Source organism: Lepus europaeus, chromosome 2 (assembly GCF_033115175.1).
Source record: "Lepus europaeus isolate LE1 chromosome 2, mLepTim1.pri, whole genome shotgun sequence".
Taxonomy (NCBI): Eukaryota; Metazoa; Chordata; class Mammalia; order Lagomorpha; family Leporidae; genus Lepus; species Lepus europaeus.
In genome coordinates, this window is record NC_084828.1 from 69,272,981 (window position 1) to 69,292,270 (window position 19,290).

General features: G+C 51.5%; 1 protein-coding gene across 3 annotated transcripts in view; it reads left to right on the forward strand.

Moving 5' to 3' along the window:
* The first annotated feature begins 5,525 nt into the window (after positions 1–5,525).
* Positions 5,526–19,290, forward strand: part of BOC (BOC cell adhesion associated, oncogene regulated) — an 85,601-nt gene continuing 71,836 nt past the window's right edge. For 2 of the 3 annotated variants that reach the window (XM_062208162.1, XM_062208175.1), the window contains exon 1: positions 5,526–5,625. The gene's annotated coding sequence lies outside the window, so the exon portion shown is untranslated. Of the gene's footprint in view, positions 5,626–10,276; positions 10,515–19,290 lie in introns of all 3 variants that reach the window. The other variant, XM_062208173.1, reaches the window with a different exon arrangement.

The following is a 19,290-nucleotide window of genomic DNA, read 5'->3' on the forward strand; positions in this document are numbered from 1 at the left end:
AAAAAAAAAAAAAAAAAAAAAAGAGTACTTAATGTTCCTTCTCTGTAAGTGGAAATAAGTGGTTATTGTCGGGTACACACAGAATTTAGCACAGAAACTGGGAGAAGCAGGAACCCGGTAAGTATTAGCTTACTTCTCAGAGGGGTGTCGAAATGGTTAAATAAGATCACAGATACAGCTGAGTTCACAGAGTAAGCATCTGTTGTCCAACTCGTCCCACTTGAGCGCTGTCTCCACCCTGGTGCGCACCAGGCAGTTGTTTGCCTTATCTAGTCCATACAATCATGCAAAATGGATAATTCGATCAAGTCTCCACTTAGGCCTTGTGTTTAATGACCTCATTGTTGTTTTTTTATTAAAATAATCCAAGAGATGGAAATACACATTGGAACCACTGGAGGACAATTTTGTAACACAAACCAAAGCTTAGAGACTGTTGCGTCCTATCCATTGATCCAAAACTCCACCTCAGGGGAATAATCAGTGAGCTGCCAGGCAATATAACAAAAGTGAAAACAATGTAAATTATGACGATGAAAGGATGGTTGAGTGAACAGCAATTTCTCTCTTTGACAGAGATAACTGTCAAGTCACACATTGACAGAGAACCAGTGATGAAGGGAAAATATGAGTGATGACACCAGGATGACCAGGGGAGGGGGCCAGGAGACCGGGAAGGGGAGTATTGGCCTAGAAGCTAAGATATCTCTGTCTCATATCAGAAGGCCTGGCTCCCAATTCCAACTTCTTGCCAGTGCAGATCCTGGGAGGCAGCAGGTGATGGTTCAAGCCATTGGTTCCCTGACACCTATGTGGGAGACCCGGGTTGAGATCTGGGCTCCTGGCTCTTACTCCCTGCAACTCTCAGCAGTTGTGGGCATTTGGGAGAATGAACTAACAGACAGGAGTTCTGTCTGCCTGTCTGTTGGTCTAATATTTTTTTAAAAAGCTAAATAATAGGGGGCTGGCACTGTGGCGTAGTGGGTAAAGCTGCCGCCTGCAGTGCCGATATCCCATATGCACACTGGTTTGAGACCCGGCTGGCTGCTCCATTTCCAATGCAGCTCTCTGCGATAGCCTGGAAAAGCCGTAGGAGATGGCCCAAGTGCTTGGATCCCTGCACCCGCGTGGGAGACCCAGATCCTGGCTCCTGGCTTTGGATCCGACCAACTCCGGCCATTGTGGCCATTTTGGGAGTGGACCAGCGGATGGAAGATCTCTCTCTCTGCCTCTGCCTCTCTGTAACTCTGCCTTTCAAAATAATAATAGCCTGTGTATACAATACACCAATAGACCCAATTTTTTAAAATATGAAATTGCTAGGTATCAGTGCACAAAGTGGCTCCTGCCTGAATTATCAAATGCATAAGAAAAACAGTACAAAATATTGAATAAATATGCCCTCTTTATGTTGCCCTTGAAACATTTCCCAATTTTGATTCAAATAGAATTGTAAACTCGGTGGAGACAAACTACTTGTATTGTGTTTGTATTGATAAGAAAGAAAAAATGAAAAAGAAAAAGAAAAGAAAAAAAAAAACCAGTACACTATGTTAACAGTGCTATGATTAGGTAGCAGGTTTGAGGTGATTTTTTTTTACTTTCTTTGTGGGATTTTTTTTTTTTTTTGGTATTTTCTAAATGTCTTCAATGTGCAAATTTTATAATCAGGATGACAGATTTATAGTAACACAGAGGGAAAATCGTCAAGCCCCTGCTTCTTTTTGTCTTGACCTGGGAGTTTTCTCAGTACAATCCTCTCTAGAGATCCCTTCCAACCCAGGAGCTCCCTGTCCACAAGGCAGAGGCGAGTACCTGCGGCACACCGAGGAGACAGCAACATCCTTGCATTTCCCTCGCTGGATTCCTTTCGGTTGACTCTGCATGGCCTAGTAACACAGGGACTTGTATAGACCTACAGTCTCTGCTCACTCCCCTGTGTCTCCCTGTCTAGCATAATAAATTAATGTCATGATCACTTCCATACTAAATGCTTCCTTTGGTGGAGGTCCATAAAATCTCCAAGAAAGCAAAATGCCAGAGATAAATCATCGTAAAGAAGGAAGAGTAGCAAAAAAAAAAAAAAGCACCGTACTGAGCCCAGACTCCATCCAAGTGTTTTGAGATGTCTGGGGGTGTAGGATGGGTATGTGCAGAGAGGGATACTAATGGAAAGTGGAGAGGTGAATTAGGCAAGGAACACGCTCCAGGCAAAAGGGAGTGGGGAGAGAGTTCAGAGACGCATTGTTCTTACTGGAGTAGTAATAATAAACACAATCACGTTAATACAGAGAGCCATAAAAACAATAAACATGCCTGAGGTGCCAACAGAGCTCAAGCCTTTGGATTAAGCTGCGATCTGTGTTCTGTCTAAGCTATGGGAAAAGTGAGTAACCACAGTGATCCGCCTGGGGTAGAGGGAGGCAGAAGGCTGCTGGGTCGTTTCCCTGGCTAACGGGGTGGGTAAGGATGACTCCAGTCAATGTCTTCTCTCCTGCTCTGATGCGTTGATTCAGAGCCCAGGGCTGTGTGGACCTGAGGATCAGAGTGGAGGGGAAGAAAATGTGGAAGGCTAGGGGATGTCTTTGAGGTGTTCAGCAAGAAACAGCTGTTTACAGGACTACAGCAGAATCCATGTGGGAAGCTCACACCTCTGGTTCTCATTAGAATCCCATCCTACCACTGGGGGCGGAAGCTCTGGTGTAGCCAGTAAAGCTGCTGCCTGCGGTGCCGGCCGCTCCACTTCTTTTTTTCTTTTTTTTATTTTTTGACAGGCAGAGTGGACAGTGAGAGAGACAGAGAGAAAGGTCTTCCTTTGCTGTCCGTTCACCCTCCAATGGCCACTGCGGCCGGCGCGCTGTGCTGATCCGAAGGCAGGAGCCAGGTGCTTATCCTGGTCTCCCATGGGGTGCAGGGCCCAAGCACTTGGGCCATCCTCCACTGCACTCCCTGGCCACAGCAGAGAGCTGGCCTGGAAGAGGGGCAACCAGGACAGAATCCGGCGCCCCGACCGGGGCTAGAACCTAGTGTGCCAGCGCCGCAGGTGGAGGATTAGCCTATTGAGCCGCGGCGCCGGCCCACTGCTCCACTTCTGATCCAGCTTTCTGCAATGGCCTGCAAAAGCTGTGGAAGATGGCCCCAGTCCTTGGGCCTCTACACCAGCGTAGGGGACCCAGAAGAAACTCCTGGATCCTGGCTTCAGATGGACCCAGCTTCTGCCATTGCAGCCATTTGGGGGGTGAACCAGCGGATGGAAGACCTTTCTCTTTGCCTCTGCCTCTCTGTAACTCTGCCTTTCAAATAAATAAATAAATCTTTAAAAAATCCTACCACTGTCAGTGGGAATGGGACTTGAAATCCCCTTGGGAAGACAGAAAGTTGGAGGAGAGTAGAAAACTGGCTGGCTCACTCTTCCTGGGGAATTAAGAGTTCTGACCACCAGAGTGGTCCCCAGGCTTTGCAGCCAAACAAATCACCATGGAAATCTGCAGCTGCCTCAACTACCAGATGCAAAAATACAGAATAAAATTCCTTTGTGTAGCCTTCTAAAACCTCTTTTGGTTCAGATTCTATTAGAATCAGGTACCTTGCCTAAAGTGTGGATTTTTGCTAAAGCGACAAAGCAGCTGAACACAAAGTCAGGGCCCAGTGGGCTCAGGTGACTTTCTCAGAGTCACAGTGGGTTCCTGACTCCCAGCAAAGCTATCCTGCTGCAGAGGGGAGACAGCACCACCGGCACAGGGCCTCACCACTGCGGCACACGCTCCAAGTTCACTACCTACAAAAGGCTGCACCCTCCTGGGTTTCCATCTCCTGGGCTGCAGTGTAGGGACATGGGCTGCCTGATCCCTCATAGTCTATGTTTCTCCCCTAAAGAATAAACTGGAAGCCCAATTTGCCACCCACTCACCATGTGTCTGACTTCTCAATACCCTGGAAAAGGTGGTTTAAAAAAAGTGGTGTTGGGGGCCCGCGCTGTAGGATAGTGGGCTAAGCCTTTACCTGCAGCGCTGGCATCCCATATGGGTGCTGGTTCTAATCCCGGCTGCTCCTCTTCTGACCCAGCTCCCTGCATATGGCCTGGGAAAGCAGGAGATGGTCCAAGTGCTTGGACCCCTGCACCCATGTGAGAGACCCAGAGGAAGCTCCCGGCTTCAGATCTGCTCAGCTCCAGCTGTTGTGGCCATTTGGGGAGTGAACCAGCAGATGGAAGACTTTCTGTCTCTCCCTCTCTTTGTAATTCTGTCAGATAAATAAATCTTTAAAAAAAAAATTTGGTTTTGGACAGGCAACCCTTGTTGCCTTACCTGAGAAGGTGCTAGAGAGGCAGATTCCCAGGCCTATCCCAGACCTACTATTGAATCAGAGGCTGGGGGTGGGAGGGTGCAGTGATCTGCATTTGAGCAAGTCTTCTTGGGAGTGCCGCTGCGGTCCAAGTTTGAGAACCACTGCTCTGGAAGTCGCCTAACCAACACGGAGGTAGCTTACTTTTCTCTGCCGCCACTAACACGCACACGCACCTCAGCCCTGCTCCTAGTCTCTACCCCCTCCCCCTTCTCCTTGCTGCTCCATCGCGGGATGATGAATGGAGGTCAGGGCGCTGTCAGCAGAGGACAAACCCTCCCGTGACCCAGTGGGTCCGGAGACGCCGGTGGGTCTTCCCCGAGCCCGGTTTTCTGGGTTTACCCACTGCCCCACTCTTTGAGTGGGTGTGCGTTTGTGTATGTGTGTGAGTGGTGCGGAGATTTAATGACAGCAAATCTGATTTGAGTATTACCCAAAAGTTTGTTTGCAGACGAAGGAGGAGACCATTGCTAGGTGGGTGTTAGAATAAGGCTTGAGGAGAGGAGGGAGGGGCAGCATCAGTGAGAGGGAGGCTCGGAGGTGAAGCTAAAGAACAGGAGGCGTTCAAAGGAGCCCCTGGCCTTGGGAAAAGGCAGAGGACCGCGCTGTGATGCGGGGAGGAAAAACACGCAGGACAGCGCGGGTCTAAGGTGCAGCCGAGAGAAAGTGGGGGAACTGCCCTAGAGTTTGGGGGACTTTTTTTTCCAGCTTCCTTTCCAAGACATTTTCTCTGCTCCCTTTTGCTCCTCCCCCCTCCTCCCCGCCTCCTCTGCTCCCCCTCCTCCTCCTCCTCCTCGTCCAGCCGTAATGGGAGGCTCCTAGGCAGGAGAAGCAAAAGAAGGAATTGTTTGCGAGTTCAGTCATCCAAAAAAGCTTCTTCCATATGGAGGGACCGGGTGCGCTGGGCGCGCCGTGCCCTGCCTCGTCCTCCCGCTGCCTCCGCCGCCGCCGCCGCGGCGCCCGCCTCCTGCCGCAGGGACCCTGAGCCCCGGGGCCGCGGTGTCAGCCGCCGCGCGCGCACACGCGCGCTCACACACGCGCACTCACCCGCCGCAGCCACGCGCGCCCGCACGCGCCCTCCCTCCTCGGCCGGCAACTTCTCGGCCGGCAGCTCCTTTGTTGCGCCCGCTGCAGCCGCTCTCCCTCCCGGGTGGCGCGTCCCCGGTGTCACCGTGCGTGTCGCGTGTCCGCGCCGCGCGGGGCTGGGTGGCTCTCTCCGCGCCCACCAGGCTGGCCCCCCGGGCCCGGGCTGCTCTTGCCCGGGCGCGGGCTGCACCAGAGGTGAGTCACGTCGCTGAAGTTTGTTTTCTTTTCATAAAAAGTTGTGTTTATTTGTTGGTTTGGGGAAGGGAGAGAGAGGCCGGCAGCCGCAGGCCGGGCGATGCCGGGGACGCCCGGCGAGCGGCGGCTGCAGGACGCGCGGCGGCGGGCGCGGGTCGGAGCGCTCGGCCGGCCGGCTCGGGCTCGGCGGCTGCGGCCGAGGCGGGGGTGCCGCGTCTCTTTCCGTGGCCATGCGGCGTGGCGGGGCCCTGCTTACCCAACACCCCCCGGCCCTCGCTTCCAGAGCGGTTCCCGGAAGCTTCTGGGGTGGAAGAAGGGCTCGGGCAGCCTCCCCAACTTCTCCCGAAGGCTGACACTGGCGCCCCGGCTCCTCGCAGCCACGGGCGTCGGCAAACAGAGAACCACTGGAAGAGCCTGTGGCCTCTTCGGGGCTACGGGGTCACCAGAGTTGGTGTTTTATTGCAAAGAAAACGGTCCGATGAGGGACCGCGCGCACCGGGCGCTCAGCAACGCATCGCTAGTTGGAGGGGCAGAGGGGCGAGGCCGGAGGTGTGTGAGTGGGGCTGGGGCAGCGGCTAGAGAGACGCGCGCGGGCGTGAGTGTGAGCGAGCCTGAGCTTCCTCCTGCGCTCCTGGAGTTTCCCTGTAACTGTGAGAAGCCGAGGCAGTGCAGCCGGGACAAGTGGGATGGGGCTGTGGCGCGGGCCAGCGACCCAGGGAGAACTTGCTTGCAGGGTTTCTGAAGGCTGTGCTGGACTTCGCAGGTGCTGCCTGTTAGTTTTGCTTTCCCAGGTGATCCACAGAATTTCCGAGGGGGTGGGAGGCAGGCCGATCTGGGAGGGGCTTCGGGAGCCCCTGGGATTGGTTTTGTTGAGTTTGGTTTAGAGGATGGGGATGGCAGTGGCTGGTACTTGAAACGGAGTTGTCTTATTCCAGAGATGTGGCAGTGAAGCTAAGAATACCGAAACCACACACTAGCAATCCCAAACAGGCACTTTCTGGGTGTGGTGGGGTGTTCTGCCGCTCCCCCCATTCCTTCTTTGGGAGTTTAAATGGGTTCACATCGGTTTCTGGCCCAGAGTTACCTTCTTGCGTGGCCAGAGTGAAGAGTGTATTTTGGTTGCTGGCCCCTGTGCCACCTCCAAGAGCCCTGTACCCAGCTGCTTTGTTGCCCAGAATTCTGCCAATACTGACCGTTTGCTGCATGTGTTTTAAAAATCTTGAATGTGCAAACATTTCTGATTTATTCCACCTCTGGGCCCTAAACAGGCAGCCCAGCTCTGTGGTGGTTTTTTTTTTTTTTTTTTCATCCGTTTGGTTACAGCCAGTAAATCCATGTCTATTTTCTCAAGGGTAGCATGGAAAATATTAGAACACAGTCTTGTTGGCAGAGGTGGGGGACTGGAGTGCGCATACATCTGGGTGACCTGTTTTCCAAACTTAAAGGGAATCTGAGGAAAGAGGTTGGCCATTTTGAGGTGTGTAACAGGTTTCCCAGGAACATTTCTGAGGTCTTATAATTGGCACTTTTTAATGGTCCTGTAATTGAAACCGAGAAGGTTCCCATGGTAATCTTGAAGCACCTTGGGGCCAGGGGGACAGAGGCGGGAGGCAGATAGCGGTGGAGTTGCCACTTTCCTGCCATGTGAGTTTTTGAAGTGAGTTTATGCAAAGAGGTAAAAATGAACTATGGCAGCGTGAGCTCCCTGTGCCACTTGTGCGACATTGCCTGCCCCCATAGAGATGTGTGACCCCGAACTTGGCCATTTTGGGGGCTGGAGGCCAATCCCTAGGCTACTGCATCTGGAAGTCTGGGGACTGAGGTCTGTCCCTCTTACCTTCTTTCAAGATATCTCAGGAGAGCACTGCAGGAGATATTCGCCCTGGAGAAACGACCCAAGCCACAGGCTCTTGGCTTTACTTGGAAGAGGAGGTTGATGGAGGCCAGCATGGTCGAGTCCACAACCACAACGGGCATGGGGGAGAAATGTAGAAAGGAGCCTGCTTAGCTGCTAATTAATTGGTCAGCCAACTCATGATAAGGAGTGTGATTTATGTTCCTTTCCATCCTTCCTCCACATGGGTCCAGAGGTTTTTGCTCTCTTTAAATTGCTTTTTCAAGTGTTTGGGATCCCAGCTCTCTTCAGCAACTTGGCCGTGGTTTCCATGGCCTGGGCATGAATAGGAGACTTTACTCCTGAAATAATTCAGTCGACTGGCCCACAGACCCCCCCAGGGCATAGGAAGGGAGGGCCAGAAGTGAGCCCAGTGAACACAGTGTCCCAGGGGCCCGCAGGGGGTCTGGGTTCAGATTTCAGCAGTCACTGATATGGTGAATGAATTAAGGGTTTATCTCTCTGAGTCTTTTCAAGCTACAACAGAAGACTCAAGTGCGCCAGATAATTGCTATCCAGTACTTTGTGGCCTCTGAATAAGAAAGTATTAACCTGGCACCAAACGATATTATACTTTGGACTTGTCTTTCTTCCTCTGAACTTTAAGCCCCCTGGCTATGTGGGAAGGTACAGGAGAGGGGAAGGGAAAGGAAACTCTGGGAGGGAGAGAGAAGAAAGTGATGCGCTTCATTTAGGAAAATCTCTTTAACTGTGTAATGTGCGTGGCTTCTTTTCCATCTCTGTACTTCAGCTAAGCAAACGTTGATAGTACATCGGACCAACCTGGGAACTTTCTTGTACAGGGAGAATGAGTTTTCTGGGTCAGAATGCCCCCTCCTCTCATTTGTATTTATAGCAAAAGCATCTACTACTGATTTTTAAAACTTTTGAAAATCAATCACAATTTCATACTATAACATGGCTTATTTTTGTTCAGCCATGTGCAAATATAGTTTTTAGTTAGTTGTGATACAGTCTCTTTGACAATCCCAAACAAAGTCTATCATTGACCGAAATCTCAAGAAGAACAGATATCCAGCCACTTTGCTGTTGGGGGGAACAGTCAGATCCTAAGTGGCAACCACATGGAGCTTTCCATGTAGTATTTGTACAATTTATGAGGCTGAATCAAATATTTGGGCTGGGGCGTGGGAAGGGAGAGGGTGTTTGTTTTTAATTTAGAAATCTATGTTTATGAAAAGCTTCCCTAACGATTTTTGCCTCCTTGGAGCCCTGGGGGTTGGTGATGGGTACAGAAGAGGAGGTGGGATCCAGGAAGGAAGGTTTTGGATCCATCTCAGGCGGCCCTGCCCCTAGGGTTAGGTTAGAGGCTTAGGCGGGAGTGTTAGCTCTGCCTGTGAACTCCATTCACCCTGACCCAAACCTCTGAACTGATCTCCTACATCTCCAGTCTGTTTCCTTCCTCAAGAGTGCCCAGTCTTTCCTGCCCTTTCTCATGTTATCCTGCTGTCTGCACGACCTTTGCTTGTGATGCCCTTGACAATTCCTGGGGACATATGGCCAGGCCACTCCACCCCTTTCTCCATCAGTCCCATAATCAGGTCACCAGCCAACTTCAAAACAGCCGAAGATCTAAATTTCTTTCTTTTTAAAAATTTATTTGAGCCGGCGCCGTGGCTTAACAGGCTAATCCTCCGCCTTGCGGCACGGCACACTGGGTTCTAGTCCCAGTTGGGGCGCCGGATTCTATCCCAGTTGCCCCTCTTCCAGGCCAGCTCTCTGCTATGGCCCAGGAAGGCAATGGAGGATGGCCCAAGTCCTTGGGCCCTGCACCTGCATGGGAGACCAGGAGAAGCGCCTGGCTCCTGGCTTCGGATCAGCAAGATGCGCCGGCCGCAGCGGCCATTGAAGGGTGAACCAACGGCAAAAAGGAAGACCTTTCTCTCTGTCTCTCTCTCTCACTATCCACTCTGCCTGTCCCAAAAAAAAAAAAAAAAAAAAAAAAAAAAATTATTTGAAAGGTAGATTTACAGAGAGAGGGAGGGAGAGAGAGAGAGAGGTCTTCCATCTGCTGGTTCACATGCCAAATGGCCGCAACAGCCAGGGCTATGCCAGGCCGAAGCCAGAAGCCAGGAGCTTCTTCCAGGTATCCCACGTGGGTGCAGGGGGCCCAGGGCTTCGGCCATCTTCCGCTACTTTCCTAGGTGCATTTACAAGGAGCAGGATTGGAAGTGGACCAGCCGGGACTCGAACTGGCTCCCATATGCACGCTGGCACTGCAAGCTGCAGCTATGCTACAGAGCTGGCTCCAAGATCCAGATTTCTTAACCCTTTCTCATTTGTTTCATTAGCTCCTCCTGGCAACACCGGCTCATTAGGAACCTGCTGCTCCAGCCTCACTCATTTGATAACTTACCTTGCTTGCTGCTTTATCATCCAAACCCCATCTTTATCAGCTCATCTTGCTTTGTATGAAGCCTGCTTATGATATGTCCTTCAATATTTGGGGAATTCTGCTGAAGATAGACTGCTGGATGCATAAGTCCTTGTTCTGTAAAATGTATGCATTGTTCTTCATTCACTGTTCTCTGTAAGGCTCGTCAGGAGCCAGGTAACTGGACACTCAAGGAGGTCCATGCGCTTAGAAAAATGGCAGTCCCTCTGTTTTCTTATTTATACAATGGATTAATAGGGGATTGCTGTAGTTTATAGCAATGCACCTTATAAAAGCAAATAACTTAGACCTGTTTGTTTACTTGGTTGTTCAAAAGATGAGACAATTTTCTTTATCCCCAGTCCCAGAGCAAGCTTCCTGGAATCCATGAGCCGTGCAGTCTTGTCAGCATTCGCACCATCTGAGGGTAGCAGTGAGAAGCAGAAGAAGTGGGTGTAGACTTCTGCTCACGGTTTAGTAACTCTGGACCCCGGGGGCAACCATTTTCACACGTTTTGTGTTGCACTTGAAGATGCTGTTTCTCATTCGTTAAATACTGGAAGAATCAAGCATTGAGTGCAATCTGGATCAGGCTTCAAGGTTGGTTCTGGTTTGGTTCATGTCTTCCTCTCAAAGCCTCTGGTGCCATGGGAGCCCCGCCTAGCGCTGGGCAAACTCCCTCAGACACGCTGGGTACAAACGACTTGCCGTGGGGTTTGGAGTCGGAGTTTGCAGCTTTGGGTGAGGCACACCCAGTGTTTCTGTGTCTGTCCGTGGTATTGCAGTGAGCGCCCTGGACACTGTTTATCTCCCAAAACCCAGAGGGGTTCTGCTGCTTCCCACCTCCTGGCATAATGCGAGGGAATAATTTCTCCTTTTCTAATGGCGGATTTGGCCTTATCTTCAAAGAAGGCTTTTGATGTTTGGGGCAGCAGGAGGAAATCATAGCCGGTAATACGGAGTCAACGTAATTTGGTTGCCAGAGGAAATGTGAGGAAAGACTCAACTAGTTCTCCTAGTACCTGGGAAGGTACTTGGTGTGGGCAGGGTGAGGAGGGCTTAAGGATAGGAGCAGGGAAGGAGCTGAGTGGTGGAAAGTGTGGCCAAAGAATGTTTATCCTCCAAAATGCATTTGGACAGCCTTGGACAAGGTGAGGGTGGCGAGGCGTGTGTAGGTGGGGGCCTTCGTCCTGCCCCCAAGCTTTTATTGAGTGCTTGCTGTGTGCTTGGCGTCCCAAGCCCAGGCTGGCAGGGATCATACCACAGCCCGCCCTGTCCAGGATTCCAGACAGTAGGAACCCCAGAGTTCAGGCACTGGGAGTGGGATGGGGGAGGAGCGACTCCCCGAGGGTTGGGCTAAATCTTAAAGGCAGGCATGGGCCTGGCAGTGCCCGAGTGTTCTTTTCTGAACTCTGCCCATCTGTGTGGTTCATTATTCACCGTCAGCACACTCAGTTTTCCTCAGTGGATGATAAACTCGTAAGTATGCTGGAGACATGAAATTTCAAGTGCAGAGGATTTTCTCTTAAATTTTAGGAAAGTTAAAACTTGGGATCTCTGCATTGAATGCAAACTCTCAGAAATCTGGGTCTTGGGCACGTTTTTTTCTAAAACAAGTTACTGAACAGCTTCCCGGGGGAGAAGGGACAATATGTGATGTTCTTTCTTTTTCGTGTACATCAGGTTTTAGCTGCGAATTCTGGAAACAGGCTTGAAGTCAGCTTTTTTACCTTCTAATTCTATTTGCCCTTTGTTCTGCTGTCTACAATAGGTCTGCCTGACTCTAAAATCCTTCTCAGAGCAGTGGGTGAGGGGACGTTTATTTTAGGGACAGTTGCCCAGAAAGCCCCCTGGCTACCGAGAAGTCCGAGCTGTTAGGGGTGAGGTGTGGACCCCGCTGGTCTTGGCGTCCCCCATCTGGTCGGGGCTCTTGAAGACAATCCTCCTCCACTTCACCTGGCTCTGCCAATATTTTTTCAGATTAATCCCAGCCAAGTGCTTTTACTAGTCTGAACTTACCTAATATTACAGTCCCAGCCAGTTTATTAGGTATGGGTCACAGTTAATTGGAGAGGAAAATTGGGGGGTTCCATGTTTATTAGTTTTCTATGAAAGCAGAGACTGCCCTTAATTATTGCACAGAGCATCTTCCCCACTCAACTGTCTTCTGCCTTCTGTCTCATAACTATCAGTCCACAGTCACGTTCCTGTCGCTCTTGCCTGCGACAGAGCTGTGCCCCAGGGAGGGGGGACTTGGTGATGCTGTCAGTACTGTGCCCTCTTTTGCAAGTGAGACCCCCTGAAGTTGTAGAAATTTGTAGCTCCTTACCTCTTTCATTATAAATGGGTATCTTGGGTGTGAGCAAGTTATATGAGACCCTGCTGCCTTGGAGCTGAGAGTTAGGTTCCAGTGGCTCTCTCAGCGTACCTGCAGCCTTTCCCGAGACCTCATGTGGCCTGCTACCTTCAACGGCCGTGTCAGCCCTGGTGAAGGCCCCACAGTCAGGGGGGCTTTCATTGCACAGGCTCCTGTTGCCCACCACAAGCCTAGGGAGGGAGGCCCAGCTTCACTGGGTGCTGTGGCACAGTGCGGGGAGCCCAGCTGTCCTCCTTGGGAGAGGAGCAACAAGGTGGCTTTGAATACGTGGGCTTCACCTAAGCATCTGGTCCCCTTGCTACTGACCCGCCACCCGGGACTTGGGTGTCCAAGGAAAGCAAGTTGCCTGGAGGCGGTACTGTGATGGAAGTCATTTTCCTTGTCTTGCTTTTGTAAATAAAACCTTGTGTTTCTGTGGGGAGCCTCTCCCCAATGAGGGGTGGTGTGCACGAGCAGCAGGTACCCTCCCTCATGATAAGGAAGAATGATTATCCTCCCATGTTGGGAAGGGAAGCAAGCAAGAGAGCCCGGGTGGAGACCAGCTAATCGAGTGTCAAAGAGGTGGTGCAGCCTGCCTCTGCCTCCTCGTTCCAGAGAGAATGATAGCTGCCATTCCTGAGCGCCTACTGTGTGCTGGGCCCTGGGCTGAGCACGGCAGCATCATCCCTGCCATCCCCCAGGGGTCTCGAGAAGATGGGCGTTGTTATCCCACTCTGCAGATAAGAGAGCTGAAGCTTAGATCATTGCAGTGACTTGTTCTGCCTTCACAGCTGGCGGGTGGCACAGCCAGGACTTACTTTATTTATTTGAAAGAATTACAGAGAGAGGTAGAGACAGAGAGAAAGGTCTTCCATCTGCTGCTTCACTCCCCAAATGTTTGCAATGGCCACAGCTGAGCTGATCAGAAGCCAGCTCAGGGGAGCTATTCCAAGTCTCCCATGTGGGGGCAGGGGCCCAAGGACTTGGGTCATCCTCCACTGCTTTCCCAGGCTCGCTAGAAGGGAGCTGGATTGGAAGCGGAGCAGCTGGGGCTCAAACCAGCACCCATGTGGGATGCCAGCACTGCAGCTGGGGCTTTAACCTGCTGTGCCACAGCACCGGCCCCCAGAACCAGGATTTTCTTGCAGGACTACTGACTCCCAAACTCAGTTTTCTTACAAGAAAAAAAAAAAATACCCAGATAAGCTGTCCCCTGAAGCAGAGCCCCCTCAGTGTGGAAAAGAAATAGTCATTTCTTTTGCAGCTAGCAAAGGGGAAAGGGGCAGGTGGGGACCTTTGTGAGATTTGCCCAAGAGATGTGAATTTAAAACCAGGACCACAACTGGCAGGTTCTGGATGCCTTAGCAGCAGCAGCAGCAGCCTGAGGGAAGCCTCGTGCCTCTGTGGCACAGCTGTTGTCAGCCGCTGCAGCCTGTGGTGAAGCCACCTCCGTCTTGGGTTTCATCTCAGAACATGCCCCTTGCCTTTTGCTTCCTGCTGGGACATTGTCTGCATTGGCTGTCCAGAGTCTCTGCTCCCACTGTGGCTGCCAGGTGAATCCTTTTGCTCCCAGGGATCTCTGCAAGTCTGATCAAGCAGGTGCGCTGTGCCCTCGGTGGGGGGAGGGGGAGAAAGGGTTTGGCCCAGCAGATACTTTTACTGGTCAGGAGAAGTGGCAGCTTGTACAGAAAAACACCCTGGGGAAGGAAGTAGCAGCTTTTGACAGACAGGTAACTGACAGGAGATGCTACCTTCCAGGCAAATGCTCTCAGGGCAGCCAGCAGAAAGAATTCGACAGGCAGTTACCTGCAGAAGAGCAAAAGCAGGCCTCTCCCTGCAGGCTTGGGAGGGTGGTGGAGATCTGCGGTGGTGGTTCTTGTTTTTCTGTAATAAACATGGAAAGCCTGAAGCCACGGTGTGCTGAGCTTTGAGGGGACACAGATAGAATTATGTGACCAACCACTTAGGAAGGGGAGAGGAGGAGAGCGTGGAAACTCTGTCTTTATTGCCGTGTCTTTGCAAGCTGCCTTCTCAGGGCACCGTGAGGGCACAGTAAAAGGACGCACGAGAACCCTCTGCGTGGAAAATGTTCCTCCTCACCTCGAAGCCCAAGCTTCTGGCTTCTGTGCTCACTCACGACGAGTTAGGAGGTGCAGAATTCCAGGGAACTGGCCACAGGTCAGGGTGGGCATCTGCTTCTGTGGCTGTGTGTTGGTTTTTCTCAGGGCAGTGCCTGGATCAGAGGGGGTCTAGCCCTCAGGGTATGGTCAGAAACTCTCACGAGGGGTCTGAGGCTGCAGCAGGAGTTGGGAGACGTAAAGAACTCACGGTGAGGGGCAGGCGCTCATCAGCACAGCAGTTAAGATGTCATCACTGGGGAGGCTCAAAATCTGTATCAGAGTGCCTGGGTTCAATCAAGTCCTGGTTCTGTTCTGCATTCTGGCTTCCCGGGAATGCTCACGCTGATGGAAAGCAGGTGATGGCGCAAGTCCATGGGTCTCTGCCACCCACATGGGAGGCCCAAATTGAGTTCCGGGCTCCTGCCTGGTCCGGCCAGGGCCATTGCAGGTATTTGGGGGAGTGAACCAGTGTATGGGAGCTCTCTGTCTGTCTCCATTTCTCTGCCTTTCAAATCAAATTAATAAAGGTTTATAAAGAAGAACTGATGACTAAGGATCCTGGTCCATGTTCTTCCTTGAGAGAGGAAGGGACAGGAGGAGTTAGGGGAGTTCCTGGGGTAGCTCATCTGCCAGGCGGAAGGCTAGAATGGGTCAAATTAGGAAAAGGGCAGAAGTCTGGAGAAAGGTGACTGGTGCCGGAGGGGACGGTGTTTCTGAAGCCACTTCCTGGTGTGTGTCATCCTGGTTAAGGGAAGCTTTGGAAGCAGACAGACGTGGGCTGCCAGTCACGAGGCGTGTGAGCCTGGGCTCACTACCTAAATACTCAGACCCCAGTGTCCTGGGGTGGTGGCCTAGGAGAAGCCAGGTGATGCGTACACAGCATGTGAAATGCCCTGGGAGCAGTCGGTAGGATGGAGTGGGTTCTTGGCGGGGTTGGGCAGCTTGAAGGATGAGTTGGCAGGAGGCCCTGCTGATGGAGCCCCCTTCGGCTCGAGGTCCACAGAGAGAAAGGAGTGAGGGGTTGGAGAGAGCAAGGAGCATGCGCAGGGCTGTGCCCAGAGGCCCTGATGGGTGCTAGTGCTCGGGCCTGCCCTTCCTGACTCGGCATGTCCCACCCTCCAGTTACAGCAGAAATCCCACGGCCATCCCTGGCCCTGTGCTTGCCCTCCTGCTCCACTTCAGATCAGCAAGTAATGCTGGCTTCACGGCTTCTCACCAGCCTGGCCTTCCGTCAGTGTTTCTGACCTGGAATATCCCAATAGCTGCACCTGCCTCTCCCTTATCTGCCCACCGCCGACCCCCTGCCCCCTCCCCACTCCTGCACCATGGCCCTTTCCTAACCAAGAACTCAGTACACTTCCCAAACAGAAGCCAGTCGGGTCACTCCTCTGCCCAGAACTCTGCACGGCCTCCCCTTTCATGCAGAGAAAAATCCAAACACCTGATAGTGCCCTCCGTCCCACCTCTTCCTGCTCTGACCACCCCTCCCTGGGGTCCACTCCCACAGTGCAGAGCCCTCTTTCTTTCTCCTCAGTTTGCTGAGTGTTCTCCCTCCTCAGGGCTGGCAGTTGCTTTGCTCAAATAATCTGCACAGCTCCCTCCCTACTTTACATCAAGTCCCTGCTCCATTGTTGCTGAACCCCACCGCCCATTACTAAATAGCATGCTCACCGTCATCCTATTTATAGCAGCTGTTTATATAGTATTTATATCATATTAGGTGTTGTAAATCATCTAGAGATGATTTAAAAGTATTCGGAAGGTTGTGCATGGCTACTTGCAAATACCATGTCATTAAACAAGGGTATTTCAAAATGTGGAAAAATGGAATTAAAAGATAAGTTTATTTTAGTGTGGCAAAATTTTGAACTCTATGTGTAGTTCTTTTGTAACACACATTTCCAGGAGCTTTTTGGAAACTCAATTTATAAGGAACGTGAGCATTTATGGATTTCGGTGTATCTATAGATTGTGGTACCTGTAGGGAATGCTGGAACCAATCTCCCACTGACTCCGTGTGGATTTATTTAAGAATTGCATTCTGGGGGTGTCTGTGTGGGGGACTATGGAAGAGGAAGTAATGATGGTTTTGATATTGTGTTTTAGAAAAGTCGGAGAGCAGTGTGCAAGGCCACAGCAGAGAGCCGAGTCCCCTTTCTCTTCCAATGTCCATGACCATGCCAGCTGTCACATCTGCAAGTGGGTTTTGAGAATGGATGCTCTGCTCCTTCCTCCTCACTCTTTTTTATTTTTAAGATTTATTTTTATTTATTTGAAAGAGTTAACAGAGAGAAAAAGAGAGAGAGAGAGGGAGGGAGAGGGGGAGGGAGGGAGGGAGGTCTATCTATTCCCCAAATGGCCGCAACAGCCAGAACTATGCCAATCCAAAGCCAGGAGCCAGGAGCTTCCTCCGGGTCTCCCACATGGGTGCAGCAGCCCAAGGGCTTGGGCCATCTTCTACTGCTTTCCCAGGCCATAGCAGAGAGCTGGATCGGAAGAGGAATAGCTGGGACTCCAACCCGCGTCCATATGGGATGCCGGCACCGCAGGCTGGGACTTTAACCCACTGCATCACAGCACTGGCCCCTCATTACTCTCTTAAGAAGATCTTCCTGATGCCTGTTTTGTGCCCAGCAGTCTGCACAGCCTAACTGGGAGATGCAGAGAAGCCAGGCTTGTCCCTCATGTTTGCTGTGGGGTTGGTCATCTGGGATTTCCTGAAGTGTGCCTGGCCATCCACTTTGCTGCTGCTTTCCTGTAGCAACCTGACTGGAACTGGAGTTCAGTTGAATCTGGTTTGGAACCACAACCCAGGGACGTGGGACGAATTTGAGACTAGATCCTGTGCTGGGCCTGCTCTTGGACAGCCAGGAGGCCATGGAAGTGAGGAACAGCACCTTTAGGTGTCTCTGTCCACCTGGAGGGGCATAGATCTGACGTCAGATTGTATTGCACTTACTGCCAACTTGGTTCTAGATCTACAAGTGCAGGGAGAATAAACACAGGAATAAAGAGGCCAACAGATGCTCACAACAGAAGTGGAAAACTGTGCCTGAGGAAATATACCGCCAGACCCCCAAGCTCAAGGGGAACCAAAGCCTCTTCCTCCACTTATTTTTTTATATTAATAGCCTTTTTTGAGTAATTTTAGATTTACAGAAAAAGATTAAGCAAAAAGTACAGAGAGTTGCAGTTGCATGCCATTAAAAAAAAAGATTATTTATTTGAAAGGCAGATTTACAGAGAAGCAGAGGCAGGGAGAGAGAGAGAAAGATCTTCTATCTGCTGGTTCACTCCCCAAATGGCTGCAAGGCCTGGAGCCGACCCATAGCCAGGAGCCTGGAGTTTCTTCCAGATCTCCCAAGTGGATGCATGGGCCCAAGGACTTGGGCCATCTGCTGCTGCTTTCCCAGGCCATAGCAGAGAGCTGGGTAGGAAGTGGAGCAGCCGGGACTCGAACTGGCAACTATATGAGATACTGGCATTGCAGGTGGCAGCTTTACCTGTTATGCCACAGTGCTGGCCCCACTTGCATGCCAGTTTACTCCCATTTTACTTAACCTAACCAGTTGCCTCTGTAATTCTTATCTTACATTGGTGTCAGACTTTTGTTAATATTTACATATTATTGACTGAAGTCCATAGTGTACCTTAGGGCTCAGAGTTAGTGTTGTATGTCTTCTGGTTCTGACATGGAGCCACCAGTATAAGAGCATACAGAGTAATGTGTTCACTGCCCAAGACCCCCCTTTCCTTAGCTGGTTCATCTCGCCTGCCCTTCCCCCAAGCCCCTGGCCACTACTGATTGTCTGACTGTCTCTGGCTTTTCCAGAATATCATATAGTTGGAGTTATGTGTGCTGTAGCCTTTTCATGGGAGTGTCTTTCACTCAGCAATCTCCTCCATCCAGTTTTGAAGGGGTGGGGGGGTGGTGCTGTGACGCAGCAGGTTGATGCCCTGGCCTGAAGCGCCGGCATCCCATGTGGGCACCTTTTCTAGTCCTGGCTGCTCCTCTTCTGATCCAGCTTTCTGCTATAGCCTGGGAAAGCAGTAGAAGATGGCCCAAGTCCTTGGGCCCCTGCCCCCACGTGGAAGACCAAAAGAAGCTCCTGGCTCCTGGCTTCGGATCGGCACAGCTCCGGCCGTTGTGGCCATCTGGGGAGTGAACCAGTGGATGGAAGACCTCTCTCTCTGCCTCTCCTCTATCTGTGTAACTCTGACTTTCAAATAAATAAATAAATCTTAAAAAAAAAAAAAAAGTGGCTTTCTCTCCATTCCTGCTCCATGGACTCATTAAGCTGGTTGTGGGGGTGGTGGCCCAAGGAGTGGGAGAGAGGGGCCTAAGCCCCAAACCAACACACTGACCCACCTGACCAGGGCCCTGCAGGCCTGCACTGCAACCCCTGAGTGTGCCTGGCCCCCGTGCTACTGGAGTTTAACCCAAGCTGGTAAACTGTCAGGAGCTGCTGTGTTTGGGTTACACATCTGGAAGTATCAGCTGTGCAGCTCTTCCCGTCGCAGTCCTGAATAGCAAGACAGCAGGAGCACAGCAGTTTGTTTTACTTGCTCTGGAGCTGCAGGCAAGCTGGGGAAGCAAGTGTTCCCTGGGCAGACAGCGCTCCTGCACCCCCATGTCCGGTGGCGAATCGCAGGTCCCTCAGCCTCAGAAGTCAGGGGTCGGGGCCCTGCCCAAGTTCCAGCGCTGTCTGTGTAGAGCCCAGGCGTGATTGAGCAGTGAGGCCTGTTTCATGGTCCTTAAGGAAGAAGACCAATCAGGTGCACGCCATGGCCTTGAGAACTAGGATTCCTTGGGAATTGGGGGGCAGGACCCCCAGTACTTAGGCCAACATCAGGCTCTCTGGGGCACAGGTGATGAGGGTATGTTTGATCATGGAAGTAG